Genomic DNA, 14,502 nt, shown 5'->3' with positions numbered 1-14,502 from the left:
GGGAACTCAAACTCCTCAATGACTTGACACCGCCACTAGCCAAGTTTGCTGATAGCACCATCAGTTTGTGCATGCCAGCCCAATGAAGAGAGATCTGTGGAGTGCTGGTTCAAGTACCACACCCATTACCACTAAATTTCTTTATATTATATTTTTATTGCTATAATTCTATTAATCAAGAGAAAAGTAATGCTCGTTTGGGAACATGGTTACATTATATATTGTTACAACAGATAAAAATATGGCAACTTTGTCTATAAGGGACTGCGTACAGTAGGTTTTCCATCTAGATCGTAATGGGTACACTGTTCTTTAAACTCTATACCTACAGGAAAAACAAGAGAAAATTTATGTTAATAAATCGAATCTTAAAAATATTCAAAGCGTAAAACAGACATTGTTCAATCTAACCTACACTAGAAGGAGTTAACCATTCCAATACAGTAAGACATAGGGCAAGCTAACCCTCTCAGATAACACCACCCATTTTAAACTCTATATTAAGGCCATTTGGTTTAAGCGTTTTTAACCGATGTATCCACTCCAATTCCTTCTTTTTAAGCAAACATGTTCTGTCCCCTCCCTGTCTCAACGGAGGGACCATATCTATAATACGGAATCGCAATTGTTTCTCTGTATGTTTCATATCTGTAAAGTGCTTGGAGACTGGTAGATCTAACCGTTTCTTACGTATTGTGTACCGATGCTGGTTTATTCTTATTCTCAGGTATAACGTGGTCTCACCCACGTACCATAAGTCACAAGGACACTGCAGCAGGTAGATCACATGATCTGTATTACATGATAGACGATGGTTAATCCAATAAATATCATTCGTTTTTGGATGTAAAAAGGACTTACCCTTACTCATAAGGGGACAATTGATGCAATTTAAACATGGATAACGTCCTTTGATAATGGGGGCAAGATAAGTCTTGGACCCTTTCCGTGTTGCGCCCAAATCCGCTCTCACAAATTGATCTCCCAAATTATGGGATCGACGGTAGGAGAATAATGGAGGAGCTCTAAATTCTTTCACTTTTTGTAGGCAACCGCCAATATTGGCCAATATCTCCGAATAATAGAGGATATTGGCTGACTCAAATTACTATAAGTCAAAACAAAAGGTATTCCCTGAATTATGTTGTCCCCTTTTGGTGTATTCTGTAATAGGGTTTCACGTGTCTGATTCTTCACTTTTTGTTGATGATTCTGTATTAAGGACATAGGGTATCCTCTATCTCTAAATTTTTTGGTCAGGGTCTCAAATTTACCATCCAATAATTCTTCCCTATTAACAATTTTCCTAACTCTAAGGAATTGACTGTAGGGCAGTGATCTAATCATCGGTCGAGGATGATTACTTTCAAATCGTAGTAGATTATTCTTATCTGTTGATTTTATATATAAATTGGTTATGATAGTCGGGTTAACAAGGCTAACGTCAACATCCAAGAAATGTATAAGCTCCTTTGAACATTCCATGGTAAAACCCAAATCAGGATCAATCCCATTCAGAAAAGTATGGAAATTATTCAATTCAGAAAGGTCTCCCTTCCACATTAGAAATATGTCATCTATGTATCTCCACCACTTAGGAACTAGTCCAAAGTGGTGGGATACATAGACGTGTTCCTCCTCTAACACACTCATGAAAATGTTCGCGTAGGTGGGCGCAACATTTGCGCCCATGGCTGTGCCACGCTTCTGCATAAAGAAATCATCCTCAAAAAGGAAATAATTACAGGTCAACACAATCTGCAACAAATTCATTAGAAACTCACGACTTTCCATGGAAAAATTAGAACCTTGTAATTTTTTTGCAACCGCCAACATCCCCCTTTCATGATCAATAGATGTATAGAAGCTTATGACATCAAATGATACAAGATATATCTCTCTCTCACCTCTCAGATCTATATCCTGTAGTTTAAGTAAAAAATAAGCTGTATCTCATATATACGAAGAAGTATCTACTGCAAAGGATCTAAGTGCCTTATCCAAGAAAATCGCTAAATAACTCAAAACAGAGTCACACCCTGCAACTATAGGTCGTCCAGGCGGAATACTTAATGACTTATGCACTTTTGGCAAGGTATAGATCACAGGTGTCACCGGATGGTTAACTGTTAAATATGCATATAATTCGCTGTCAATCAATCCAGATGCCTTCGCTTAATCTAATATTAGATTGATTTTATGAGCTATATCAAATTTAGGATCATGTGAGAGCCGCCTGTATACATTTGCGTCTCCTAATTGGCGTCTTATCTCAGACACACATACTTTTATCCATGACAACGACCACCCCCCCCCCCCCCCCATTATTGGCGGGTTTAACAATCAGGTCGCTGTCATGGTTAAGTTCTGTAAGTGCCTGTAACTCGTCATGTCTGATGTTCGGATGTTTGAATCTATCCAAGTTATGATTATCCCTCAATTTTTCTATATAATTTTTTACCGCTATCATGAATACCTCAATCGCAGGTGTGTTAATGGGAGGTAAGAAATTACTTCTGTTAAATAAACCAAATTGTTTCAGTGTCAAATCAGTATTGTTAACCCTATCAGTCACTTGACAATCAGAAAACCAGGCTTTCAGCTTGATATTACAGAAAAAAATTATGTGAGGCCCCATGCACACGAACGTAAAAACGCCCGTAATTACGGCCTGTAATTACGGCCCGTAATTACGGGCCCATAGACTTCTATTGGCCACGGGTACCTCCCCGTATGCTTACGGGAAGGTGCCCGTGCCGTTAAAAAATATAGAACATGTCCTATTTCAGGCCGTAATAATGGCACGGGCAGGCCCATAGCAGTCTATGGGGCTCCCGTAATTACGGGTGACTACGTGTGTGCACCCGTAATTACGGGAGCGTTGCTAGGCGACGTCAGGGGATAGTCACTGTCCAGGGTGCTGAAAGAGTTAAACGATCGGCAGTAACTCTTTCAGCACCCTGAACAGTGACTACCGATCACAATATAGATCAACCTGTAAAAAAAATAGAAGTTCATACTTACCCAGAACTCCCTGCTTCTTCCTCCAGTCTGGCCTCCCGGGATGACGTTTCAGCCCATGTGACCGCTGCAGCCAATCACAGGCCAATCACAGGCTGCAGCGGTCACATGGACTGCCGCGTCATCCAGGGAGGTCGGACTGGATGTCAAGAGAGGGACACGTCACCAAGACAACGGCCGGGTAAGTATGAATTTATTTTACTTTTTCTGTGGAAAGGGCTGTCCCTTCTCTCTATCCTGCACTGATAGAGAGAAGGGCTGCCGATTACTGCAGTGCAATTTTGCAGCAAAAACGTGCCTGTAAATACGGGTGGAATACTGGTGACAGAGGACCCGTATTTACGGGCATGGGTCCGTAAATACTGGTTCAATACGGGTCGAATACGTGTGACCAAGGACCCGTAATTACGCCAGTATTTACGGGAGGACAAAAATACGTTTGTGTGCATGAGGCAAGTGTGTTTCTATTTCAAACCAATTAGTTTTTTCATTAGGACAAAAAGTGAGAGCCTTATTCAAAACATTAATTTGATATTCAGTAAGTGGTTTAGAAGAAATATTTACCACAACATTTTTTTCCTTGCTCCACAAATTCGGAGTACAGCGTAAGTTGGATTTGACTTTGTTGCCTCTCTGTTTTGCGTCGGCGGCCATGTCTCCTTCCAACTCGTTTTGTGCGCTTGCATCTAGATTGGTTACACCATTCAATGTCCCTAAAAAAGGAACCTGTCCCATCTTACGATCTTGCTGGTCCTTCTGGTGTTGATGTCCCATCGGTTTCCCTCTCCTCCTGATTGGTTCTCGCATAGTTGCAGTATTATGTTTATCGTGTCCTCCAATTGCCAATTGTATATACGTCCTTGTTGATAATCATCCAGGTTTCGGTACCACTTATTACGTTTGATATCCTCCAGATCAGATTTAAATCTCTGCAAAAAGACTATGCATCCACTTTTACATTTTTCATAATCTGATACAGATAAAGTGGTTTTTAACATTTTGTCAGTACTTTGTAGCTTCAAATTTACACTAGAGAGTTCTTGTAGATATTCAATGTTAAGCAGTATTACATTCATTGCGTATTTATTGTAGAGCTTTTCAAAACGTGTACAAAACATCGTATTCTGTGCAAACAAGTTTGGCTGTAAACTGGATCTCATCCCTCTTGGTATTCATTTTACTTTATAATATTCTCCCAACGAGGTGATATGTAATAAAAAGTTAATACTACGTTTGGATTCCAGTTCATACCTTCTTTTTATGTCTGCAATGGATGGTGTACTGAGAAAGGCAGCATCTCCCTCCAGTCCCTGCAGGATCCGGTTCACATCATCCTCAGTGTAGGAAAACGTATCAAGTGATGAGGTAGTAGTATTTTCCATTGATAACGATATTTTCATATATGCAAGCTCATATGTCACAATCAAGTTAGATAGATAGATAGATAGATAGATAGATAGATAGATAGATAGATAGATAGATAGATAGATAGATAGATAGATAGATAGATAGATAGATAGATAGATAGATAGATAGATAGATAGATGATAGATAGATAGATAGATAGATAGATAGATAGATAGATAGATAGATAGATAGATAGATAGATAGATAGATAGATAGATAGATAGATAGATATAGATAAACAAAAAAATGTTAACCGCACAGTCAGTTCATAAAGATGAGGGTGCAAGCCTGCCAGGGACACAACCAAAGTCACCCAAAATGTATATTCCAAGAAACAGGCAGCACTCCAGAGATGTAGCAAAAATAGAGAAATGTGCTTTATTCCATCAGTCTCAAGCTTGAGAAAAGCTCTATGGTAGAGCTGAAACGTTGCTGTTTTGACTGATGGAATAAAGCACATTTTTCTATTTTTGCTACATCTCTGGAGTGCTGCCTGTTTCTTGGAGTATAGATAGATAGATAAATTCCAAAGATATTATCGTTTAAAGAAGTGCATACCAAAAATGCAAAATTTGACCTGGACACAGGGGCATCAATGACCCTTGCTCATGAAAGGGTTAAAGTTGCTGACAGACTTAGGGGTAATACACAAAGCTGGAAAGTCAGTGCACGCAGGATATACAGCACCTTATTATGTAGCTACACGATCTCTGTGCACTCCTATATAGGCTCCCTATATATACTCTCACATAGAATCAATGCTCCTTATGCAGAATACCTTTATACTTACAGAGCAGCGGCATAGCTATAGGGATCGCATCGGTCGCATTTGCGACCGGGCCCCTAAGCCTGGGGGGCCACGGGCCCCCGTTGCCATACAGCAGGCTTGTTAAATACATTTTCTGTGCCATGAAGCCGGCACTTCCTGGTTACGGTCACATGGTACACTTAATGTACCATGTGACCGTGTTGTCACGTGACACGTCTTCCAGCCAGTGCAGTGGAAGAGTCGGTGCGGAGGACTCCAGGTGAGCTGCACACTCTGTATATTGTAATGTATTGTGTTGTATTGTGTTGCCTTGTAATGTTTTTTAATGTATTGTGTTGTGTTGTATTGTGTTGCCTTGTAATGTAATGTGTTGTATTGTGCGGTTTGCGGTGGAGAGGGGGGGCCTGTTAAATTACAGCCCCCCCCTCCTCTCTCCACCGCAAACTGCACAATACAATACAATACATTACACACTGTGGGTCGCGTCCCCCTGGAGGGGTCGTGTGAAGACCTCCGGGGGGTCGCGAGTCACTCACTGAGGTCTCGGTTCCATTCAATGCTGGAGCAAGGAGCTGACGCCTCCTTGATCCCGCATTCACTGTGCTCTGAGTGGCTCGACGCAGGCTGGCGGGATGTAGCGACTTCATCGCGCCTGTCTGCGCCAAATCACTCATAGCACACACCGGATGAGGCGAAGAATCCTCCACCCAGCGTGGGAACGGGAATAGGTAAGTAGTAGTAAGTAGCTTTTTTTCTATTACGCACACATGGGGGCATTATACTGTATGGGGGGCTGATATTGTGGGGGGGGGGCATTATACTGCATGGGGGGCTGATATGGCATGGGGGGCTGATAAGATGGGGGGGCATTATACTGTATGGGGGCTGATATGGGGGGCATTATACTGCATAGGGAGCTGATATTGCGGGGGGGATTATACTGTATGGGGGGCTGATATTGTGGGGGGGGCATTATACTGCATGGGGGGCTGATATGGCATGAGGGGCTGATAAGATGGGGGGCATTATACTGCATGGGGGCTGATATGGGGGAGTTATACTGTATGGGGGCTGATATGGGGGGCATTATACTGCATGGGGCAGATATGGGGGAATTATACTGTATGGGGAACTAATATGGGGGAATTATACTGTATGGGGGCTGATATTGTGGGGGGGGGGGCATTATACTTCATGGGGGCTGATATGGGGGAATTATACTGTATGGGGGCTGATATTGGGGAATTATACTGTATGGGGGGCTGATATTGCGGGGGGCATTATACTGCATGGGGCTGATATGGGGGAATTATACTGTATGGGGTCTGATATTGCGGGGGGCATTATACTGCATGGGGGCTGATATGGGGGAATTATACTGTATGGGGGCTGATATTGCGGGGGGCATTATACTGCATGGGGTGCTGATAAGATGGGGGCATTATACTGCATGGGGCTGATATGGGGGAATTATACTGTATGGGGGCTGATATTGCAGGGGGCATTATACTGCATGGGGGGCTGATATGGCATGAGGGGCTGATAAGATGGGGGCATTATACTGCATGGGGGCTGATATGGGGGAGTTATACTGTATGGGGGCTGATATGGGGGGCATTATACTGCATGGGGCAGATATGGGGGAATTATACTGTATGGGGAACTAATATGGGGGAATTATACTGTATGGGGGCTGATATTGCGGGGGGGGCATTATACTTCATGGGGGATGATATGGGGGAATTATACTGTATGGGAGCTGATATTGGGGAATTATACTGTATGGGGGGCTGATATTGCGGGGGGCATTATACTGCATGGGGCTGATATGGGGGAATTATACTGTATGGGGTCTGATATTGCGGGGGACATTATACTGCATGGGGGCTGATATGGGGGAATTATACTGTATGGGGGATGATATTGCGGGGGGCATTATACTGCATGGGGTGCTGATAAGATGGGGGCATTATACTGCATGGGGCTGATATGGGGGAATTATACTGTATGGGGGCTGATATTGCAGGGGGGCATTATACTGCATAGGGGGCTGATATGGCATGAGGGGCTGATAAGATGGGGGCATTATACTGCATGGGGGCTGATATGGGGGAGTTATACTGTATGGGGGCTGATATGGGGGGGCATTATACTGCATGGGGCTGATATGGGGGAATTATACTGTATGGGGAACTAATATGGGGGAATTATACTGTATGGGGGCTGATATTGCGGGGGGGCATTATACTTCATGGGGGCTGATATGGGGGAATTATACTGTATGGGGGCTGATATTGGGGAATTATACTGTATGGGGGGCTGATATTGCGGGGGGCATTATACTGCATGGGGCTGATATGGGGGAATTATACTGTATGGGGTCTGATATTGCGGGGGGCATTATACTGCATGGGGGCTGATATGGGGGAATTATACTGTATGGGGGATGATATTGCGGGGGGCATTATACTGCATGGGGTGCTGATAAGATGGGGGAATTATACTGCATGGGGCTGATATGGGGGAATTATACTGTATGGGGGCTGATATTGCAGGGGGGCATTATACTGCATAGGGGGCTGATAAGATGGGGGGCGTTATACTGCATGGGGGCTGATATGGGGGAATTATACTGTATGGGGGGCATTATACTGCATGGGGCTGATATGGGAACATTATACTGTATGGCGGCTGATATTGCAGGGGGCATTATACTGCATAGGGGTCTGATAAGATGCGGGGGCATTATACTGTATGGGGGCTGATATGGGGGAATTATACTGTATGGGGGGCATTTTACTGCATGGGGCTGATATGGGGGAATTATACTGTATGGGGGGCTGATATGGGGGGCATTATACTGTATGGGGAGCTGATATGGGGCATTTTACTGTATGGGGAGCTTATATGGGGGCATTATACTGTATGGGGCTGATATGGGGGGCACTATATTGTATGGGGGCAGCTATGTGGGGCATTATACTGTGGGGGCTGATATGGGGAGCATTATACGGTATGGGGCAGTTATGGGGCATTATGCTGTGTGGGGGCAGCTATGGGGACATTATACTGTGTGGGGGCAGCTATGGGAGCATTATACTGTGTGGGGGCATTATACTATGGGGGCTGTTGGGCAAGGCGTCTGGGCATAGGCGCGCGTGTGGGTCTGATGATGGTGGTGTGTGGGAGGGGTAGGGGGGCCCAAGCTGAATTCTTGCACATGAGCCTTTAGCTAAGCCCCTGTTACAGTATATAGTTAGCCTCCAATTTCATCCTTTTTTTTTTTTTTTTTTTTAACAAAACAATAAATGTATACCTCAACTATTTTCCCCAAATGTAATGTAAATTGAACCTTACTGGAATATAACACTCATGAAGGCAGCAATTCTTAAACTGATTTCACTTCTATTTTGCAGATTACTATAGTTTGCCTGTTTTAAAAAACGACACACCCCAAAATGCAATTTACCTGAACAGATCTTACGCAGACATTGGTCTAGGAAGAAATAGAGGAAGATTTGAGCTCTAAGGGTATGTGCACACACACTAATTACGTCCGTAATTGACGGACGTATTTCGGCCGCAAGTACCGGACCGAACACAGTGCAGGGAGCCGGGCTCCTAGCATCATACTTATGTACGATGCTAGGAGTCCCTGCCTCGCTGCAGGACAACTGTCCCGTAGTGTAATCATGTTTTCAGTACGGGACAGTTGTCCTGCAGCGAGGCAGGGACTCCTAGCATCGTACATAAGTATGATGCTAGGAGCCCGGCTCCCTGCACTGTGTTCGGTCCGGTACTTGCGGCCGAAATACGTCCGTCAATTACGGACGTAATTAGTGTGTGTGCACATACCCTTAAGCGTACAGAATTGCGAATGCAGCTCTGTTCTATAATAAAAGCTATAAATCAGGATCAGTACAAGATAAGTAAAACAATATTAATGCGATGTTAGCCAGTTTCTCAACTTTTTATGTAGTATCAAAAAAAAGAAAATTGTGAAATTGTGTTCAAATGTGAACATACCCTGTAATGACCCACTTTTTTAGAAAGCATATTTCATTAACCAACTAACAGTTTATCCCGAGCTGTGCTCGGGCTTCAGGAAAAGTTACTTACAGTTTAGCCTAGGTGCTTCTAGTCTAAGGGTATGTTCATACGGCTTATTTATGGACGTAATTCGGGCGTTTTAGCCTCAATAGCGTAGGCAAACATCCGCCCATTCATTTGAATGGGTCTTACGATGTTCTGTTCCGACAGTCATTTTTTTTACGCCCCGCTGTCAAGAGGCGGGGCGTAAAAAAGACGCCCGCGTCAAAGAAGTGCCTGTTACTTCTTCAGACGTAAATGTAGCCGGTTTCCATTGACTCCATGGAAAAACAGCTCCATTTACGTCCGTAATTGACGCAGCGAAAAGCACCTCAACATGCCATGATGGCTGAAATTACAGAGCTATTTTCTCCTGAAAACAGCCCCGTCATTTCAGCCGTTACGGACGCTGCCGTGTGAACATACCGTTAAGGCTCTAGCTTCAGCTAGAAAGGGGCTTGGCATTAAAACAAGACCGGAATAACGACTCTTGATCTAGCCTGAGTTGGATCAGGTTGAAGTGAGAGCTGCATATACTGTACTTGAAGGTCCCACTTCAGTCTGTGTGAACAGCATAGGGGAGGCACAGCAGGGGATGGCTGACAGCATACAGGGAGAAAAGGGGGATCTGTCATCAGTAATGCTTCTCCTATCCCTGTACGGATTTAGATGACACCCAAGGGGAGGGGTAATATGGACTTTTATTTATGACATCACCTCCTTTATCAATGAGATAAAGTGCGTACTTGCACTCTTATTGTCACATATAGGAGGTCTTTTATTTTATTTTTTTGCTCCATTACCTGCCCATTTAACCCCTTAGGTGTTGTGGTCAATGCTAAAAAAAAAATAGAAAAGAACTCCACATAATTGGTACCGCCACATTTGTATCGACAAGGTACTATAAACTTAATATAAGGAACCTGAGTTATGCGCCAACTATTTTTACTTGAGACATAAATTCAATTAAAAAAAAGTTACACTTTCAGGAGGAGTTTTCTTCTTTTAAGGTGAATATTAGTAGGTTAACCCCTTCAGGACTGAGCCTGTTTTGGCCTTGTTGATGCAGCCGATTTTTTCAAAGCTGACATGTGTCACTTTATGTGGTAATAACTTGGGAATGCTTTTACCTATCCAAGCGATTCTGAGACTGTTTTCTCATGACATACTGTACTTTATGTTAGTGGAAAAATGTGATCAATAAGTTCAGTATTTGTTTGTGAAAAACACCAAAATATAGAGAAAATGTGAAAAAATTAGTATTTTTCTAAATTTAAATGTATCTGCTTGTAAAACAGATAGCAATGCCACACAAAATAGTTACTAATTAACATTTCCCATATGTCTACTTTATGTTGGAATTGTTTTTTGAACATCCTTTTTTTTTTTATTTCTAGCACATTACAAGGCTAAGGAACTTTAGCAGCAATTTCTCACATTTTCAAGAAAATTTCCAAAACCTATTTTTATAGGTACCAGTTCACTTCTGAAGTGGCTTTGAGGGCCTTATATATTAGAAACCCCCATAAGTCACCCAATTTTAAAAACTGCACCCCTCAAAGTTTTCAAAACAGCATTTAGAAAGTTTCTTAACCCTTTAGGTGTTTCACAGGAATTAAAGCAAAGTAGAGGGGAAATGTACAATTTATTTTTTTTGGCAGAAAATCCATTTTAATCCATTTTTGTCTGTAACACAAAAGATTTTACCAGAGAAACGCAACTCATTATTTATTGTCCAGATTCTTTAGTTTTTAGAAATATCCCACATGTGGCCCTAGTGCGGTAATGGACTGAAACACCGGCCTCAGAAGCAAAGGATTAGAGGATTTTTGGGCCTCCTTTTTATTAGAATATATTTTAAGCACCATATCAGGTTTGAAGAGGTCTTGAGGGGCCAAAGTAGTGGAAACACGCCCAAAAAGAAACCATTTGGCAAACTACACCCCTGAAGGAATTTATCAAGGGGTATAGAGCATTTTAACCCCACAGTTTTTTTTCTGAATTTTGTGGAATTCGTCCATAAAAATCTAATTTTTTTCCAATAAAACTTAGAAATTATAATTTTTTACAAGGAATAAAGAAGAAAAAGCACCCCAAGATTTGTAAAGCAATTTCTCCTGATTATGGCAATACTCCATATATGGTAATAAACGGCTGTTTGGACACACGGCAGGGCTCAGAAAGGAAGGAGCACCATTCGGCTTTTGGAGCTCAAGTTTGCCGGATTGGTTTTCGGGGTATAGTGAGCATTTTGATCCCATAAGTTGTTTTTTACGGCGTTCACCGTGCGCTATAAATTACATATTTAATTTATTCTGTGGATCGATGCGATTATGGCGATATCATATGTATATAGGTTTTTTATGTTTTACGGTGTTTACATGATAAAATCACGGTTTTAAAAAAAATATTTCGTTTTTGTGTCGCCATATTCTAAGAGCCACAACTTTTTTATTTTTCAATGAAGAAAGTTGTGTAAGTGCCTGTTTTTTTCGGAACAAGCTGTAGTTTTCATTGGAACCATTTTTTAGTACATGCGACTTTTTGATTCTTATTTATTAAATTTTTTGGGAGCTGAAGTGGCTACAAATTTTTATTATTTTTTATAAATTACATTATAATTTTATAGTTCAGGCCGTTACGGACGTGGCGATACAAATTATGCATAGTTTATTTCATTTTTTTCTAATAATAAAGGACTTTATAAAGGCAAAAAGGGTGATTTTTTATTTATTGTATTGAAATGTAACTTTTTGAAATTTTTTTGGAACTTTTTTAAATTATTTTATTTCTTTTTGTCTCACTAGGGACTTGAAGATCCAATTGTTGGATTGTTGTTATAATACCCTGCAATACTGACAGGGGATGGCCTATTTGTACATTCAGGGACAAACCAATTGAAGAGCTGATGGCCAGAAACAATTGGTTTAAATGAGAACCAAGTAATGAACTTGGTGCATTGACCTATGAAATCATAAGTCTATCCTATAGAGAGAGGTCAATTAACACACAGTATATTAGAAACATGAAACAACTTTATTGCACATAAATACACAGACTATATCCATAAAAATTAGAACCATGCAATGCAAAAACATGTCCTGCAGGTTGAAGCAAACTATGGGGAGACATGATGACATATGATATAAAAACCAGGGAAATATGATATATGTATAATAAATATGTTCACCTGAAATGATAGTATTACCATATAGCTACCTGGAATGATTGTATATAAATGCGATAATACAAGCTAAGGCCAAAATGTATGGCCATGTATCAGCTTACCCATGTGTAGTTGCTCCTGCTACCTGCAGAGACACCGAACCCGACGCGCGTTTCGGCAGGAATGCCTTCGTCCGGACAGGGGGCAGGACCTAATCGCCTTCCATAGATGGCAGACCGGAAGCCTTTGTTAGGCTTCCGGTTGCCATAGCAATAATCGACCCCCACAATCGCGTAGCGGGGTGCCAATATTGTTGTAACAACTTAAATGAGGCGGTTGCTATTGACTGCCGCATTTAAGGGGTTAATCGGTTCGGATCACCGCTGTGATCCGACCCGATGTTTTCCCCCAGTACTAAGGCTGCTAGTAGCAACCCGTACTGGGAGATGCCGGGCTGCGGGGAGCGCCTGTGTGCTCTGTTAGGAGCACACGTATATTAACAGGCTGCAGGCACAAGGACCAGTGCTGCAGCCCGTTAATCTCCGTGGGGTTGTCGGGAAGGGATTAAAGGGGTGTTCCCATGTCAGATCATTTAAGGCATATCCACAGACTATGCTACAAATGTCTGATAGTTGCGGATCCGAGCTCTGGGACTCGCACCTATCTTGGGAATGGGGTTCCCTCAATCCCGCCTGGTGAGTTGGCCGATGGCCGCTGCATCATGGTGGAGACTCTGTGGAGGGATGGCTGGGATTACGGACTTGCTGTGCTATGCTGTTTCCGTAACTCCCAAGTTCTCAAGATGGGGTGGGTCCCAGAGCTGGGACCCTCATATATCAGACGTTTATGACATATCTTGTGGATATGCCATAAATGTCTCAGATCTGAATAACCCTTGAATTTGAAGTTAATAATTGTACACAGGGTAAAATTCTTCAGTCATATATGTGACTATGTAGATGTCATATGATCTCTTTACTCTCGGTGTGCCATTCAGAGCACACGTGTGTTGCAGCAGTTGAACCGTACAATTCCTCCAGGATGTGTGCACAGAGGGGAATCCTGCTCTGAACAGCACAAGGGCTGCAAGGCAAGGAGGAGGTCAGGAAGTAAACAAGATCAAACCACATTTACCATTTTTCCTCTTTCTCGCTTGCTTGCTCAGCTTTTTATGACTTGTTTGAACACCCTGGTATGGTACATGAATGCGCTGGCCCCTCTGGCATACACAAGGAGTTTTCAGTATTATTTGGAGGTCGGTCACATAAATACAGCGCTTGTAACTTCCCTGTATCCTCTATACCCTGCTGTCCATGTGCTGTCTCCAGTCATCACCTCCCTGTTTGCATACATCCTGGAGGCTGAGGCTGTCTTGATCATGAACAACATCTGGTGCTTATTTATTTAAGAGCAATTAAATTGTTTCCTTTCCCTTAAGAATATACAAGTGATATAATACATTAGCATAATGTGAAACCCTCCCTGTCTTACACGATATACATAAAATATGAAGAGAACTTAATAGTATGCAAGTGGTGCTAATATATTTACATATGTCTGTAGATTTTCATTTGTAATAAAAGTGAGGTCTGATAGAATTGAAAAGAAAGACTTGCATATTAGGCCACGTTCACATGGAATATGTTCGGACTGAAAAAAACAAGGCTTATTTCAAGAAAAAATAACTTCTGAATCCAGGTGTTTTTGAAGTAGATTTTCATAGTGTTTTTGATTTTTACAAGCGTTTTGGAAGCGTATTTTGAAGTGTATTGGGAAACTTGTTTTGAGGCGTATTTTCTAAGCATTTTTTTGAAGTGATATAAATAGGAAATGACAAAAATTAGCTTGTAAGATAATTCAAGAAGTGACATGTCACTTCTTTTTTACAAAGCCATTTTTTTCAAGACGTTTTTTAATTTAACATCGTAAAAATATGCCTCGTATGAACTATACGGTGTGTTTCCTATTCAAATCAATAGGATTTATTGTTTTATGCTCTAAAAAATAAGCTGTGTGAACATGTGTTTATATTGAAAAATGGAAACCTTTT

This window comes from Rhinoderma darwinii, chromosome 4 (assembly GCF_050947455.1).
Source record: "Rhinoderma darwinii isolate aRhiDar2 chromosome 4, aRhiDar2.hap1, whole genome shotgun sequence".
Lineage (NCBI taxonomy): Eukaryota > Metazoa > Chordata > Amphibia > Anura > Rhinodermatidae > Rhinoderma > Rhinoderma darwinii.
The sequence above is the reverse complement of the archived record's forward strand: the minus strand, read 5'-3'. Positions refer to the sequence as shown.